A 17,679-nucleotide genomic window follows, 5' to 3' on the forward strand; every position below is an offset into this window, starting at 1 on the left:
TGGCGCACAGAGCTGGTGCCTCACCCCCTGCACACGCAGCAGGTGCCTGGCCCCTGGTGCACAGAGCTGGTGCCTCACCCCCTGCACACGTAGCAGGTGCCTGGCCCCTGGTGCACAGAGCTGGTGCCTCACCCCCTGCACACGTAGCAGGTGCCTGGCCCCTGGCGCACAGAGCTGGTGCCTCACCCCCTGCACACGCAGCAGGTGCCTGGCCCCTGGTGCACAGAGCTGGTGCCTCACCCCCTGCCCACATAGCAGGTGCCTGACCCTCCTGCGCAAAACAGGTGCCCAGCGCGTTGCACACAGCAGGGGTCGGGCCTCTCGTGGAGACACCAGGTGCCTCAGCCCCTGCGTCTGAGGTGGGCTCCTGGCGTGCGCGTTGCCTCCTGCGTACTCAGGAGCTGCCCAACCCCTTGTGCACCGCCGGCACATGAACCTTGTCATTAGGCATGAGCGGTCTCTGGGCGCTGCCCCTTCTGTGTGTGCTCCACGTCCCCTCCCCTCTTCCCGCCCCTCGTCTTCCTCAGTCATCCTCTCTGTTCTCTCCCCCTCCTCACTCCAGTCCCTTCCTCCCCTCCCGCAGCTCCGCCCCGGCTATCCTCTGTCCTCCCCACGTTATCCCTGCACCAGAGCCCGGCCCCGGGGAGCTCTGCACACTGCAGCCTCTTCGGCTGGGGCGCAGAGGCGGGTTCACTATGGCTGCCAATGGCGTCTTTTCCTGGCACATCACTTGTGCCATTTCACAAAAGGCAGAAATCGTATCCCCGGCTGCCCTCCCCGCATGGGGCTCCTCCTTGCACGTTCCCAGGGGGGCAACTGCAGCGCAGAAGAGGGGCCAGGGATCTCTTCCACAAAAGGAGACACAGCAAGCGCTCCTGCCTGGAGACCTTTCATGCAACCTCCGGCTTGGCCTGGCCAACGTTTATATTTAGCACCCGAGGCGGGGAAGGCAGGAGCCAGGGGGTTTCTGACCGTAAAGCCGTGTTTTGAGCTGTCTGCTTCAGCACAAGGGAGCTGGGAGAGAAGTGGAATTTCTGCCCCCAGCCCCAAAGCCCTCCCAAAGGCAGAGCCGTTGGTTCCAGCAGCCAGTTTGCTTTCCCTGGAGTCTGCTTCGCGCAGGGAACTCGGGATTCCCTGTCTGCCACCCTCTGTGGGGACCTGCTCCCAGACCCTGCCCGTCTCCCTGACAAGCCTGGCACGAGGGTCACCTGCCGGCAGAGAACGCACCACCAAGCCGTCTCTCTCCAGACGCTGCCGGCTGCTCAGGCGTCCCCGGGGACCTGGCAGCGCGGTGCTCCCAAGAGCAGGGCAGTGAGAGCTCTCAGGCTGCGCTGTCACTTGGCAGAGCATGGGGGAGCGGGGGCTTGTGAGTTTGCAGCAAGCCCCGAGCTGTGCTACGCTAGGAGGACGAGCTCCGGGACACTGTCGGAGTCAGCTACTTACTTTTAGATGGAAGAAGCAGGGTCCCAAGGAAAGAGCTTTGGGGTCAGATTTTCACTCTCCTTCGACTCCGGGAGTGAGAGACTTTGGCTCGGCTGGGGCGTGCTGGCTGGACAGCTGCTGCTGCTGTCAGATGGTCACGAGTGAAACCTGAGGACCTGAGGGTTCTTCAGGTAGCATGGCCCTCTTGCGGCTTGGGCATTCGTCCTCCGGGTGGCCAATCAAGTGGGAGGCAGTTCCCCTGGCCCCACAGCCCCATTGCAGGGCACTGGGCAGAGGGATCAGGCTCCCTGGGACATACACACAAGGGAGGTCCCTGGGCCCAGCGGCTCCGGAGCAATCCACTGGGAGCAGCTCACAGACTGCGTCACAGCGAAAGGCCGATCCAGGCAGGCAGCCCCTGGGCTCCGGGTAGAACGAGGAGCAGGATCGAGAGCTGGGCAGCAGCTGGTATTTTGGGTGCAGGAGCCGCATCAACCCCATGAAAATAAACCCTGTTCCGGCTGCACCACCGCGGAATTTTCTTTTCATTTCCCAGTGAAATGCAACAACACAATTCACTCCAGCCCAACGGTCGCTTCGGGGCTTGAATTTTGGACTTTTAAAAAATCAGAAAGTGGAAGTCAGCTTTTGAAGCAGAAAGCAGTTCCAGATGAAACGTCTCATTTGACTGTTACTTGTTTGCCAAGACAAAAGAAGTGAGCTTGTTATAAATCTGCAAACTCGTTCAGTGACCTAACGAGGCATTTCCCCCAGGAAATGTGGCCAAGCTTCCCCCCCACTCAGCACAGCACCTGGGGAACCCCACAAATTGCTCCCAGCTGGGGTGGAGCAAAGCAAGGCCCTCACGCCCCTCCAGCATGACGGGCAAACAGGCAGGGAAGTAAGAGGAGACAACGGCTAGGTTGGGGGCTTTCTGAGACCACCGTCCTTCCTGCTGACCCAGGCTCCCCAGTTGATTGTCAGCTCTCTGGGCTGGGACAGCACCTGGCCCAGCAATGGGCTGGACCATCGGGTCTAGATGCTGCCTCCAGAGAAATACACACTGATGGCTGGAGGGTCGGGCTTAGGAGCTTGCCATCCCGTGACCTCAAAGCACATTCCTGAGGAGGTGAGCCTCATTAGCCCCATTTCAGAGGTGGGGAACCGAGGCACAGAGCAGCAGCATGACCGACCCCAAGCCACCCCGCAGGGAGAGAACCCAGGTTTGCTGAGTCTCAGGCCAGTGCTGTATCCACTAGGCCACATTGCTCTGAAGAGAAGCCCCAGAAGACTCCTGCCTCACACACTCGGACTCCTGCTAAAACTGCGAAGCTGGGAAAATCCAACCCAGCTGACTGCAGAGCAGAGAGGTCTGGGCACACGCCCCCTGCGGCAGCCTAGCCCCCCGCTCCCGCCCGACGGGGATTTAAAGGGCCCAGGGCTATGGCTGCTGCCGCTCTGCAAATTGCCAGGCTGCAGAACAACTGCCCCCTTTGCCCTCCCTGTGGCGCCTCCCCCACCAAGCCCAGTGGGATTTCAATCACAGCCCTGCAGGCAGCGCTGCCACCTGCAACGGTGCAGAGGTACCACAACCTGCCCACCCTCCAATAACAACCTTGCAGCCACCCCCAACTCCTCTTTGGGCCAGGATCCCTACAGCTACAGCACCCTGCAATGCCGGGGTCAACGAGTGCCTATGACTGTGCAATTGACCAAAGGGGGCTGGGACTTTGGGAGGGGCTCTAAAGATGAGCATGGACCTTAACGGTGCAGGCAGGGCACGGGGGCGATGGTCTGTACAGCTCCTAGCACAGCGTGGCCCTAGGCTCTCCTGCCACACAAACATGAAATACCAGAAAGAGCAACGACCGAGCCATTTGGGGCAGTTACGGAGGAGCCTGGTGGCAATGGCACGGGACCCGCAGGGCACTGACCGGAGGCTCCATTAGTGGGTTGCTGGGTTACTTGGGGTGACTGGGAGGAACTGACAGGAGAGTGGGGAAGTGGGTAGGATCAGGGGATGGTGGCAGATGGGGCACTGTCCCCCCCACCCGGAGCTCCTCGTGAGGCCTGCAGGTATCTGGCAGCATCGCTGGGTCAGCATGATTTGAGTGAGCCGGATGCCTCCTGCAGTCCCATGAGGTTTGTTTCCAGCCCCAGTCCTGGCTCTGGGTCCTGTGCTGCTATTTAGCTCTAATTTACCCCTTCTAAGGGCCCACCCAGCAGTGGCAGTGTTGGTCATGCTGCTGGCCAATAGTGACCTCCTGTGGTTCGGCAAATTCTCTGGTTTGGCACCGGCCAGGTCCCCAGGGTGCCGGGTAGAGAGGTTCAACCCGTGCGGGTATTTAAATCCTCACCTTTAGATTTCAGAATTAATAACCCTGCTAGAAGGCATGGGGCAAGTTCATCCATCCCCGAGCTATTGAACTAGTGCTTTGAACTGTAACCCCTTCCTCCCTGGGGGTATGTCTACACTACCCCGCTAGTTCGAACTAGCGGGGTAATGTAGGCATACCGCACTTGCAAATGAAGCCCAGGATTTGAATTTCCCGGGCTTCATTTGCATAAGCGGGGAGCCGCCATTTTTAAATCCCGGCTAGTTGGAACCCCATGCAGCGCGGCTACACGGGACTCGAACTAGGTAGTTCGGACTAGGTTCCTATTCCGAACTACCGTTACTCCTCGTGAAATGAGGTGTACCGGTAGTTCGGAATAGGCACCCTAGTCCGAACTACCTAGTTCGAGCCCCGTGTAGCCGCGCTACACGGGGTTCGAAGCAGCGGGGATTTAAAAATGGCGGCTCCCCGCTTATGCAAATGAAGCCCGGGAAATTCAAATCCCGGGCTTCATTTGCAAGTGCGGTATGCCTCCATTACCCTCCTAGTTCGAACTAGCGGGGTAGTGTAGACATACCCTGGGTTACTCGGGAGCAGGCCACGCTCACTTGTGTGCCTGGGCACCTGATGGTTTTAACATGAAAGGGGAGCCTGAGGACCCTACAGGTGGTGTTGGATAGCTGGGGATCCCCTCTCCACCCCCACTTGCTTCAAAAGGAATATACAGTGGCGGTGCCTCCACCTGGCTGGCCCTGTACACACTTAGGGTACGTCTAGACTACATGGCTCTGTCGACGGAGCCATGTAGATTTGTTGTTTTGGCAAAGGCAAATGAAGCCATGATTTAAATGATCGCGGCTTCATTTACATTTACATGGCTGCCGCACTGAGCCGACAAACAGCTGATCAGCTGTTTGTCGGCTCAGCGCGGCAGCCATGTAAATGTAAATGAAGCCGCGATCATTTAAATCACGGCTTCATTTGCCTTTGCCTATGTGTCTAATCTACATGCCCCTGGCAACAGAGCCATGTAGGCTAGACACAGCCTTAATGATGTGCCTGAGGAGCCTCCAGGAATCAAAATACAGGACAATGTAGCACTTTACAGACTAACAAGATGGTTTATTAGATGATGAGCTTTCGTGGGCCAGACCCACTTCCTCAGATCAAATAGTGGAAGAAAGTAGTCACAACCATATATACCAAAGGATACAATTAAAAAAAATGAACACATATGAAAAGGACAAATCACATTTCAGAACAGAAGGGGGTTGCGGGGGGGGAGGGGGAGGGAGGTAGATGTCTGAGAGCTAATGATATTAGGGGTGATAATTGGGAAGCTATTGTGACGTAGTGGGGGTATTGGGCTGCTTTCTAAGCTGGCTCTGTGGTAACCCCACTGGCTGCTGCTGGTACCACGGCCCAGAAGGACAGGGAGTGAGACATTATGCAAAGAGGCCCTCTCAACCTGTCCGACCAGCTACCCCCCAAGGAGAGGAACAAAGGAAGGTGAATGCCGCCCGGGCTGGGGGGCAGGGCTGGAAGAGAGTTAGTTAGTTTTCTGTCTGGGAGCATGGAGGAAGCAACCTCAGCAACAGGCTGGGGGTTTAGAAGCCGAGACCCCCCCCCATATCAAAGGGGGATGAGGCATCTTAGGCCTGCCCTGTAACCTGATGACATCTGTGCTGTGCTGTATTCTGGAGAGGCAATAAACTCCCTCTGTTCTCCCGGCTGGTGGAGTCTGTTTGTGCCATTTCGGGGTGCAGGAGGCGGGGGACCCCAACGCGCCATCACACTGGTGTCAGGAGTGGGATGCACTGCACCCCGTGGATGGAGCTTCCAGCGGCGAGCGACAAGGCGCAGTAGAAGCAAGAGCCCTGGAGCCAGGCGTGCTGGAGACAGAGCGAAGCGGTTCCTGGGAATCGTGGGGCGCTGCAGCACTAGACTGGTGAGTCTGCACCGAGGGGCCCAGCGGGCAGGTGGCCTACGCCCGACTCTTGAAGGCAGAGCTGGTGGGGCTGTGCAGAGAACGGGGCTTGCCTGTGCAGAAAGCAACCAAGGCCCAGCTGATTGCCCAGCTGGAAGAGAATGACCAGCCACAGGGCCAGGATCTTGTCCCCAGGGGGAGCAGCCAGACCCCCCCTGAGAGTGTGTCAGGCTCAGAGAGGGGGAGGAGCGCTGGAACCCACCGGAGAGATGAAACAGCTTCCCCCAGGAGGCCTGCAAGCCGTAGCCCATCTAGGGCAGGGGCCAGCCCAGCGGAGCTGCGGCGCCTGGAGATCCAGCTGCAGATCAAGGAATTGGAAGTAGAGGACCGAGAGAGGGACCGCCAGGACCGAGAGAAGGAGCGCCAAGATCGAGAGAGGGACCACCAGGACCGAGAGAGGCAGCGACAGCATGAGCTGGCCATGGCAGAGCGGAGAACCTGCGGGGCACCGGCTGTGCCAAGAGTGGATGGGCCCCAGGGTCCCGGGACTGCCAGACGCTTGGAGAGGCTCGTGGTGGCCCAATTGAAGGACGTGGGCGACACAGACAGGTTCCTCAGCTCCTTTGAGAGGGCCTGTGGACTGCAACGGGTCCCCCCAGCTGACTGGCTGCAGGAGCTCGTCCCTGCACTGAGCCAGGAGGCGGCCGGAGTGCTCAGTCAGCTGGAGGACCTACACATAATGTTTGTATCCGCAACCTTATCCACAAAAACAAGCCTCAGATACTCGTGGATATAAAGCTGATAATGGTGGGTGTAAAGCAGATACCCGTTGTGGCGGCGCGTCGGGGTTCCCCTGCCTCCTGCACCCCCGTAGTGGCACGAACAGACTCCGCCAGCCAGTAGAACAGAGGGAGTTTATTGCTCCTCCAGGATACAGACCAGCACAGATGTAATCTGGTTACAGGGCAGGCCTAGGATGCCTCAACCCCCCTTGAGATGGGGGAGACTGGGCCCCTAAATCCCAGCCTGTTGCTTAGGCTGCTTCCTCCATGATACCAGCCAGAAACTAAACCTCTCTTCCAGCCCTGCCCCCCAGCCAGGTGCTGGTCTCCCCCCTCCCCCCTTTGTCTCTCCCTGGGAGGCTGAGCCTGGGCGTCTGGGTTAATCCACATTTGGGAGAGTCAGTGAGAATCTCCCCTCCCAGCGCAGGGGGCCCCGGGTCACAGAGCAGACAGCCCCCCCCACTGCGCCACACCCATGACTATAAAGCAGATACCCGTGGGTATGAAGCCGATATCCGTGGATATAAAGCAGATACCCGTGGGTAGGAAGCTGATACCCGTGGGTATGAAGCTGATACCCGTGGATATAAAGCAGCTCCCCTGCCACCCCCTCCCCTCCCAGGTGAGCCATCTGCCCCCTCTTCTCCCAGGGGAGCTATCTGGGTGCCTGGTGTCTGTCACTGGTGGGCATGTTTCCATCCTTTAATGAACCTTTTCCATCTGTGAGCAGCCCGGCCCGTCTGCTCGGGAAGGGTAATGGTCTTCCTCCCGCACACCTGGCCGCCCCAGGCTAACGCACGAAGAGGCGAGCTCACCAGATAGAACGGGCCACTCCGTGCCCCAGAGCCAAGCCACCTGCTGGCTCACAGCACAGCCGGGAGCTATGGACGCCCTCGGCCCTGCAGGTCTCTGATGGTTTCTGTGGCAGTGGCCCCAGCTGGACACTGCAGCTGCTGGGAACCGGGCTGGCTGTTCTCAAGGATCCGCTGCAAAATGTGCTCTCATTGAAGTCTCATGAAATCTGGGCTGGAGCATCCCTGGGGGACGAAGCGCGATGGACCTGAGCGGACTGGATGAATACAGGCCAGAGGTCACCTCCCCCCAGTGCCTGACAGCGTCCCTGGTGCCCACACATCACTAGTGGGGTGAGACTCTGCCCCCACCCATCCCTCCTGTTCCTGGCCTTCAGTGATTGGTGGCCTGGGCGGGGGCAGAGAGCCCTGTGATAGGGCAGGCCCTGTCCTGTCTCTCAGGGTATGTCTACACTACAAAGTTAGTTCGAACTAACGGATGTTTGTTCGAACTAACTTTCATAGGCGCTACACTAGCGCTCCGCTAGTTCGAACTTAATTCGAACTAACGGAGCACTTAGTTCGAACTAGGTAAACCTCATTTTACGAGGATTAAAGCTAGTTCGAACTAGCTAGTTCTAATTAAGGGGTGTGTAGCCCCTTAATTCGAACTAGTGGGAGGCTAGCCCTCCCCAGGTTTCCCTTGTGGCCACTCTGGCCAACACCAGGGAAACTCTATTGCCCCCCTCCCGGCCCCGGAGCCCTTAAAGGGCCACGGGATGGCTACACAGTTTGTGCCAGTTGCAAGGCTGCCAGCACCCGTGCCAGCACACCCTGCACCTGCCACACCATGAGCCAGCTACCCGAGGACACCCAGCCCTCCACTGCTCCCCAGGACCAGCCTGGCGGCTCCCAGGAGCCTGCCCGGGGCCGCAAGAGGCGGGCACCCGCTTGGTCAAGTGCGGAGATCGTGGACCTCATCGAGGTTTGGGGGGAAGCCTCCAATGTCCACGATCTCCGCACTAGCCACAGGAACGCGGCTGTCTACGGCTGCATGGCTGCCAGCCTGGCCGCCAGGGGCCACCAGCGCAGCCGGGAGCAGGTGCGCTGCAAGATTAAGGACTTGCGGCAGTTCTACTCCTGGGCCTGCCTGCCAGGGGCCGACCCAGAGGCCTGCCCCCACTTCCATGCCCTGGACCGCATCCTGGGGCCTCATGCCGTCCCTGCCCCCCAGGACGTGATTGACCCCGGGGCAGAGGGACCGCTCCTGGACACAGAGGAGGAGGAAGAGGGCTCTGAGAGCCAGGAGCCTGCCGCCAGCCTGCCCAGGACCCGGGACCCCCGAGGCACGCCACAGACCCGCTCGCCTGCATCGTCAGAGGCCGGGGAGGCGTCCACCTGTGAGTACCCTCGTGTTCCCCTTATGTGTACGGGGGGCTGGGGCGAGAGGGAGCCCTGGGACCGTGCGCCTGGGCCTTGCCCACCACGGAGCAGCAGCTGGGGATCCTGCAGGGGCCCTGGCCTTGCAGAGGGGAGCTGGGTTTCACACACCTGGGCCCCTGGGGTAATTGACCGCTGGTCTTGTTGCACCACAGCTGCAGCACCTGGGCCTGCAGGGCGCACCACACCGCCTGCAGCAGCCGCCCGCGCCCGGGCAAGCAGGACAGCCAGGAATGAGGAGGACTACCAAAGGCGGCACCTCCAGTTCATGGACCACCAGCTCCGCACCCAGGACCACTGGGTCCAGGAGGACCTGAGGCTGCACCGGAGGAGTTTGGAGGCCCTGGAGGAGCAGGGCCGTGCCCTGCGAGGCCACCTCCAGAGCCTGCTCGACCGCTTCCCATTTCCTCCTCCCCCTGCTCCCCCTGCTCCTCCTGCTCCCCCAGCTCCCCCTCCTGCTCCCACTCCTGCTTCCTCCACACCCCCCATCCCTCCTGCCCCCCCCCCTCCACAACCATTTCGCACCAACGCCTCCGGACCCGCAGTGTGGCGAGACGGGAGAGGCAGCCGGACTCCCACCCCTGAGTTTTCCTTTCCCTTCCTCCCTTCCTTCCCCTTCCAGCTCCCTCGTCCCAGGTGAATCTGCACCGAGGGGACCAGCGGGCAGATGGCCCACGCCCGACTCTTGAAGGCAGAGCTGGTGGAGCTGTGCAGAGAGAGAGGCTTGCCTGTGCAGAAAGCAACCAAGGCCCAGCTGATTGCCCAGCTGGAAGAGAATGACCAGCCACAGGGCCAGGATCTTGTCCCCAGTGGGAGCAGCCAGACCCCCCCTGAGAATGTGTCAGGCTCAGAGAGGGGGAGGAGCGCTGGAACCCACCGGAGACATGAGACAGCGTCTCCCGGGAGGCCTGCAAGCCGTAGCCCATCTAGGGCAGGGGCCAGCCCAGCGGAGCTGCAGCGGCTGGAGATCCAGCTGCGGATAAAGGAATTGGAAGTAGAGGACCAAGAGAGGGTCCGCCAGGACCAAGAGAAGGAGCGCCAAGATCGAGAGAGGGACCGCGAGGATCGAGAGAAGCAGTGACAGCATGAGTAGCCATGGCAGAGCGAAGAACCGGAGGGGCCCCGGCTGCACCTAGTGCGGATTGGCCCCAAGGTCCCAGGGCGGCCAGACGCTTGGAGAGGCTCGTGGTGGCCCAATTGAAGGACGTGGGCGACATAGACGGGTTCCTCAGCTCCTCTGAGAGGGCCTGTGGGCTGCAACGGGTCCCCCCAGCTGACTGGCTGCAGGAGCTCATCCCCGCACTGAGCCAGGAGGCGGCCGGAGTGCTCAGTCAGCTGGAGGACCTACAGCCAGGGGATTACAGCTGAGTCAAGGAGGCCCTGCTGCACAAGTTCGGGCTGACCCCCGAGATGTACAGGAAGAAGTTCCGGGGGGTACAGAAAGGGCCACGGGAGACCTATGTGGATCTGGCCTCCCGCCTGTCGCAATACTGCTGCAAGTGGGTGTCTGGAGTTGGAGCCCAGGGTACGTCTACACTACAGCGCTAGTTCGAACTAACTTAGTTCGAATTAGTTAATTCGAACTAAGCTAGTTCGAACTAACGCATCTAGAACTAAAAACTAGTTCGAACTAGCGTTTTGCTAGTTCGAACTAGTAAGTCCACATTGAGTGGACTCTGAACAGGGCTTAATGATGGCCGGAAGCAGTGCCGGCAGGGCATAAAAGGAGGACTTAGAGCGTGGAGATACTGTCTCAGGCTAGCCGAGGGCTGCGCTTAAAGGGTCCCGACCCCCACCCCGGACACACAGTTCTAAGGGGTGCCCCGCTTGCAAAGAAGTTCTGGCTTGGAGTGCCCTGAGTGCCCACACTGGGCACATCACACCACTCGGCCATCAGCCCGTCTGCACTTGCCGCAGGCTGGCATCTGGGGAGAGGGGGCAATTGGGGGGCTGCAGGAGAGCTTCCACCCCCAGAAGCCCGCAGAGCCAGCCCAGTCCTCCCCATCGGGGGCTCGTGCCCCATTCCTCCCTCACCTTCTTCCACTTGCCCTTCCCTAGCCCCCCTTCTTATTGATGTACAAAATAAAGCTAATGTTTCTTCCAACATTGACTCTGTCTTTATTGAAAAAAACTGGGGGAGACTGGGAAAAGGAGGTGGGAGAGGGGAAGAGAAAGGCTGGGAGAGGGGAGGGCAACTAACATGATCAGGGGTTGGGAACAGGTCCCAGATGAAGAGAGGCTACAGAGACTGGGACTGTTCAGCTTAGAAAAGAGGAGACGGAGGGGGGACAGGATAGAGGTCTCTAAAAGCAGGGGTTGGGTGGAGAGGGTGCATTCAGAAAAGTTCTTCCTGAGTTCCCATAAAGAAGGACTAGAGGACACCAAAGGAAAGGAATGGGTAGCAGGCTTGAAACTAGTAAGAGAAAGTTGTTCTTCTTCCCAAAGCAAATAGTTAACCTGTGGAACTCCTTGCTGCAGGAGGCTGTGAAGGCTAGAACTAGAACAGAGTTTAAAGGGAAGTGAGATCAAGTGATGGAGGTTGGGTCCATGGAGTCCTATTAGCCAGAGGGTAGGAGTGGTGTCCCTGCCCAAAGTTTGTGGAAGGCTGGAGAGGGATGGCACGAGACAAATGGCTTGGTCATTGTCTTCGGTCCATCCCCTCCAGGGTCCCTAGGGTTGGCCGCTGTTGGCAGAGAGGCTACTGGGCTAGATGGACCTTTGGTCTGACCCAGGACGGCCATTGTAAGCTCAGGGCTCAGGGTCGGGGGTCTCAGTGGACCCCCTTGATTTTCATGCACACCTGCTCCTGGGTGGCCAGGCTGGCAGCTCTCCTGCCCTAGACGGCCACTTTCCTGTGCCTAGTGCGGAGATCGTGGACGAGGTCCACGATGTCCGCACTAGCCCAGGAAGGTGCCCGCCTCTTGCGGTCCAGGGCAAGCTCCCGGGAGCCGCCAGCCTGGTCCCGGCAAGAGGGGGTGGGCTGGGAGGCATCGGGTGGGTGGCTCTGTGCCGTGCCAGGTGCAGGGTCTGCTAGCTGGGTGCTGGCAGGCTTGCACCTGGCACGGGCACCGTAGCCAGCCCGTGCCCCTTTAAGGGGTCCGGGGCCGGGAGGGGGGCATAGAGTTTCCCTGGTGTTGGCCAGAGTGGCCACCAGGGAAACCTGGGGAGGGCTAGCCTCCCACTAGTTCGAACTAAAGGGCTACACAGCCCTTAGTTCGAACTAGCTAGTTCGAACTAGGCGTTAGTCCTCGTAAAATGAGGTTTTCCTAGTTCGAACTAAGCGCTCCGCTAGTTCGATTCAAATTCGAACTAGCGGAGCGCTAGTGTAGCGCATAGGAAAGTTAGTTCGAACTAACGTCCGTTAGTTCGAACTAACTTTCTAGTGTAGACATACCCCCAGACCGCAGAGGAGCTGCTCAAGCTGGTCATGATGGAGCAGTTCTATGAAGCGTGCCCACCCAAACTGAGGCTGTGGCTTAAGGACCGGAGACCAGAGAACCCCCAGAGGCTGGGAGACTGGCGGATGAGTTCACGGAGAGCCGGTCCGGGTGTGAACGGGAGTCCCGGAGAGAAAGGGAATCTCGCAGAGACCGGATCTCGGCTGAGCGACGGAGGGAGTCAACTCCGAGGCAAGCCCAAGGAACAGGTCGTCTGTGCCCCAGAGAACCAGCCAGGGCCTGGAGAGAGACAGCCCAAAGCCTAACTTGCCATCGCTGTGGGCAAAAAGGCCACAAGAGGGCTCAGTGCACCAGGTCCCAGGACCGGGGACTTTCCAGGGTTAACTGGCTGGGGCGGGAGGAAGGGCAGGCTGCCCCAGAGGCAGGGGCTGGCAGGCAAACCTCAGCTCAGAGAGAGGGGAAGGGTGCTCAGTGCATCCCCCCCCGGAAGGTCTGACCCTCGGGAGGCGGATTTCTCCGTGTACCGGGTGGGGGCAGGACGGCCCCTGCGGAGCGAGTGCCTCATACCCCTGGAGGTGGATGGTAGGAAGGTGACGGGCTTCTGGGACACGGGGGCGGAGGTGACTCTGGCCCGATCCGACATAGTGGCCCCAGAGCGGATACTACCCCACACCCAGCTGACCCTGAAGGGCATAGACGGGTCCCCGTTTAAGGTGCCTGTAGCCAGGGTGCATCTGAAATGGGGGGCCAAGGAAGGTCTCAAGGAAGTGGGGGTGCACCCGCACTTGCCCACCGAGGTACTGATGGGGAATGACCTAGAGGAGTGGCCCCATGAATCCCAGTGGGCTCTAGTCACTACCCGGAGCCAGAGCCAGCGGGGGGCTGACAACGTGGGTCCAGGGAAGGACTCCCGGCAGAGTCCTCAGGGTCCCATCCCAGTGGACACGGGGTCCAGCCAGGCTGGGACTCCGGACCTAGGCAAAGGTGGGGAACAGGTCCCGATCCCTGCCTCAGCAGCTGAATTCCAGGCTGAGGTGCAGGCAGACCCCTCCTTGCAGAGGCTGAGGGACCGGGCTGGCCTCTGGGCAGCTCAGCCCCTGGGAGGAGGTGGCCAGGAGAGATTCCTGTGGGAGCGTGGATTCCTGTTCCGGGAATGGCTTCCCCCCAGGAAGGTGAGGGCATGGGGGGTCCAGCGGCAGCTTGTCGTCCCCCAAAAGCATCGCCTCAAGCTGCTGTATTTGGCCCACGATGTCCCCGTTGGGGGCCACCGGGGGATCCGGAGCACCCGGCTGAGGCTGCTCCAGCACTTCTACTGGCCGGGGATGTTTGCGGCCGTGCAGCGGTACTGCCGGTCCTGTGACTCCTGCCAGAGGGGCGGGAAGGCCCAAGACAGGAGGAAAGCGGCTTGGTGCTGGCCATGGCTGGGCTGGCTGGACCCTGGCTCGGGACCTCCAGCCTCGCGATTCTGATATTCTCTAATCTGCGGCCTCACCTTCGCCTTGCTGAGCGCGAGGCCAAGTGGGAATGGAGACCTGACCGGGTTCCCTGCCCATTCGCGGCCTGCAGGTCGGAGCAGCTGCGCCGCCTGCCCGCTGATGAGACCTGGGGGCAGGTCGAGAAGAGGCTGTTTGGAAGAGACCCCTTTGGGCGCCAAGCGCTGCCGGACCCTGCCTGCGTTGCTGAGCGCGGCGACAGGAAGCCAGCCCTGCTGAGCTGCACTAGCCCCACAGGATCCCGTGGTAAGTTGGCTGGGCACCCAGGACAGACTTGCTGGCTCCCTGTGGCCCAGCCGTGAGTTCCGCTGGGCCTGTGGCCACTGAAACGGGCAGGTGGCCACTGAAATGGGCCTGTGGCCACTGAACCAGGCAGGTGGCCACTGAAATGGGCCTGTGGCCACTGAACCAGGCAGGTGGCACGTCACCAGTCAGCAGACAGGTGACGGGCCAGGCTCAGTCAAGGGGAAGCAGCAGGGAACGCTCTGGAGTTTTGTGCTCAAACAAAAGGTGGCCTGTGAGTGGGACTTTCGGCTGTTGCCCACCCCGCTCAGCTCATTGAGCCCCCGGTGCCCAGGCCTCAGGGGTGGCGAGCGGAGAAACCCTGCTGCCCAGGCTCTCCCTCTGTGCTGTGTGGGGCTGGGTGCCAGGCCCTGCTGAGCAGCACCCCCCCCCCCACCTCCGTAGGCCTCTGGAGTCCCACGAGCCAGGCAGGGCCCCCCACTTCCGCTCACGCTGTCTCTGGCGCCTGCTGCTCCACGCCGGGGGCGCAGCTCCCTCGGGGCTGCTGGGTCCAGGGTCAGCGCTGGCCTGCTGCAGGCTCACAGTGCCACCCGCAGGCGCCCGGCACAGCCCTGCCACTCCCCGCACGGAGAACAAGCCCCATGCGCCCACCGCCAGCAGCACGAGGCTGGTACCACCTGAGCCTCGTCTACACGGGGCCTTGGACTGTGCTACCCTGCGGGACTCACCCCCCCTTGCCCGTGTGTCGTGTCCTCTCTCTGGCCCAGGCCACGGCGCTAGGACGCGCCCGGCTCTGAGTCCTGTGCCAGGCCAAGCGGACGCCGTGTGGTCAGAGTCTGAGCTCCTGCAGGGTGCAGGCCAGAGACTCTTCCCGGCAGCTTCCCCGCCCCTTCCCTGGGCTTGCTGTGCAGGGTGCAGATGGCGGGGAGCCCGCGTCCTTGGGGCTGCAGGGGCATAGCTCACGTGGCAGGGGCCGTGCCAGGAGCCAGGGCAGTTACTACCTGGCCTCTCTGCGTCCCTGTGGCCAGGCGCCAGTGCAGGGACACCTGCCGGCCCCTGTGCAGCTAGGCCAGGTGAACACTGCTGCAGGGACGCTGACTGACATCCCTGCCACGCTGCCCTCGAGGCCCCGTCCTAGCACAGCACCCACGGCGGCTTGGCACGGAATTCCCTACCCTGAGTGTCACGCCTACGTGCAAAACAAGGACGGCCGGGGAGGAGTGCGCACACACCTGTGCTGTGGCTGTGGTTCCCGTGTGTCTTTGCAGAGCAAGCCCTCCAGTGGAACACAGAGACCAGGGTTCTGATCCCTGGCCTGCCACTGACCTGCAGAGCACGGGAATGTGGCCAAGGGGCCAGCCCAGGGCTGGGGGGAGGAGACCTGGGTTCTGATCCTGGCTGTGCTGCTAACCTGTTGGGTGGCCTTGAGCAATTCACTGCCCTTCCTGTGCCTCAGTTTCCCTGCCCATACACTGGGGAAAATGGCAGTTGGGAAAGCACTTTGAGGACTACTAAGGGAAAGAGGCTTGATGGGGGCTGGTCTAGGGGCATCCAATCCACAAGGGGCAGAGGTGGATTGCTCTATACGTACCTGCCCCTTGAGGCAGGACAAGGCTGTTACCCCCAGGAAGTGAGGGACTTGACCGGGTCATGCAGGAATTCTGGGGGGAGCATGGAATTGACACTGATGCTCCTCTGTGTCTGGCTAATGCACTGGGCCCTCGGGGAATGTCCTCGCCTGGCTTTTCTCCCAGCTCCCGGAGAGAGCAAACTCTAGCACCAGCATTTGTTTGGGAAGCCGAGCTCCCTCCAACGGCAGTGTAGATAAATCTATGTAGTATATGGCTGTGTCTACATTGGCCCCTATTCCGTAATAGGGATGCTAATGTAGCACTTTGGAATAGGCAAATCCGCGGGGGATTTAAATATCTCCCGCGGCATTTGCATTAACATGGCTGCCGCTTTTTTCCGGCTTGTAGATAAGCCAGAGAAAAGCGCCAGTCTGGACACGATCCTCTGGAAAATAAGCTCTTTTCCGGAGGATCTCTTATTCCCACTTGAAAGGCCCTGTCCTGTCTCTCAGAGCCACATGCTCAAGTAGGAATAAGGGATCTTCCAGAAAAGGGCTTATTTTCCGGAGAATCGCGTCTACACTGGCGCTTTTCTCCGGCAAAAGCCCTGAGCCGGAAAAAAGCAGCAGCCATGTAAATGCAATTCCGAAGTGTCTCATTAGCAGCCCTTTTCCGGAAAGGGGTGCCAATGTAGACACAGCCCTAGTGTCAAGTGGGCTGAAGAAAGAAGAGCAGACACAGACATATTGACGGCCTTGGGGATTAGAAGCAGAAGCAGGCACCTTCTTTGGAAAACCTCCTCGCTGAACAGACAACACCCAGAGAGAAGCATCACAAAGGGACCGACGGACACAGACCCAGATTTTGAATCTGGGGTACATTTGCATATGAGAGGGCTGCTATAAAAGTGAGGCGTCTTGCAGAGGACCCCGGGTTTCGTCTTGTCACCATCGGAGCATCGATCCGGATCGGCAGAAGCCCGGCTCCACCCCTCCCCCATCTAACTCACCTGGCCAGTGAAGTTAAGGGGAGCAACTAGTTGGTAACAACAGCAAGACGGAGTGTGCTTGTGTGTGTGTGTGTGTGTGTGTGTGTGTGTGTGTGTGTGTGTGTGTGTGTGTGTGTGAGTGACACATATACATATCTCATATGCATATGATAAGTATTGATTATTCGATGTGTGAACAATAAATGTGGCGTGTTGCCTTATCCCTCTGAAAAAGATCCCGAGTACTTCTTTTAAGTACAACAGCAGCACCGTTCCAGGACAAGCTTTCCTGGCCAGCCCTCTCTAGCTGCCGACGAATGGGGGGCCAGCAAGCTCAGGCGACCCCCAAGCCAGCCCTGGATCTGCACATCAGGCTAGGAGGGGATGCAGGCTACGCACAGATCAGCAACCCTCCCAGGAGCACAGCTAAGTGTGCAGGGGAGCTCCCACTGGGACGGGGGGCGCACGCTGCAGGCTGGGGCGCATTAGGTGACGCAGGGTAGTTCCTGTGCCCCTGCTAACTAGGTTGCACCCCTGCTCTCTGGGTGGTCTCCCTGAGCCCCCTCCTCCCTGCAGGCATCAGGCACCCCTGCTGTGGGGGAGCGTCATGCTACGAATCACAAACAGCCACGGCAGGAACCTTTTCCACCAACCCCAGGCCTGTCCCAGCCAAACCGCGGGGCCCGGGGAAGGTTCAGGCCTCAGTAAAACTGTTGGGGCTCCGGGTCCCCAGGCAGCTCGAAGTGACCCAGAGTGCTAGGCGCCAAACCAGCCGCACTGCGGACAAACGTGAGTGTGTGGGCGTGAGGTGGGGAGGGATCTCAGCCTGGGCGTCATAAGGGGAAAACTGGAGACACGGCAACTCGGTGGCCACTTCCCTGTCACACGAAGGCCGGACGTGGCCGTTGCTTTGCGCTCCCGTGAGGACAGCGGCTCTGAGCCCGGGCGGAGGGGGCTCCTCTCAGTGAGTTTCATAAGCCAGGAGAGAAGAAAGCAGACGGCTCCAGGCTGTGGAAGCCAGCGGCGCCCACAACGGCCACGTCTCGCCAGACAAATGTGACGGGCTGGCCAGTGGCCCAGCACATCAGCACCCAGCGGTGACAGTAACTGAGCATGTCTTACAGGCCCTGTTCTGCCCTGGGTCCCTGCCAGCTCTGTCAATAGCTCCCTGCTGGCTTCTGCCGCAGCTCCGCCCGCGAACCTACCCGGGCTTTCCTTCGGCGCTCGGAGGGCGAGAAACACCAGTGGCTGCCCCAGAGGCACATGCTGTAACACAGAAATGGCCAAA

The 17,679-nt window shown here is 60.1% G+C and overlaps 1 protein-coding gene across 1 annotated transcript in view; it reads right to left on the reverse strand.

Moving 5' to 3' along the window:
* SCN4A (sodium voltage-gated channel alpha subunit 4) overlaps positions 1–1,648 on the reverse strand; it is a 174,108-nt gene extending 172,460 nt beyond the window's left edge. Inside the window, exon 1 of the mRNA XM_075911768.1 lies at positions 1,444–1,648. The gene's annotated coding sequence lies outside the window, so the exon portion shown is untranslated. The remainder of the gene's footprint in view (positions 1–1,443) is intronic.
* Positions 1,649–17,679: the final 16,031 nt, after the last annotated feature.

The sequence above is a fragment of the Pelodiscus sinensis genome, chromosome 29 (genome assembly GCF_049634645.1).
Source record: "Pelodiscus sinensis isolate JC-2024 chromosome 29, ASM4963464v1, whole genome shotgun sequence".
In the NCBI taxonomy this organism is placed as follows: Eukaryota; Metazoa; Chordata; order Testudines; family Trionychidae; genus Pelodiscus; species Pelodiscus sinensis.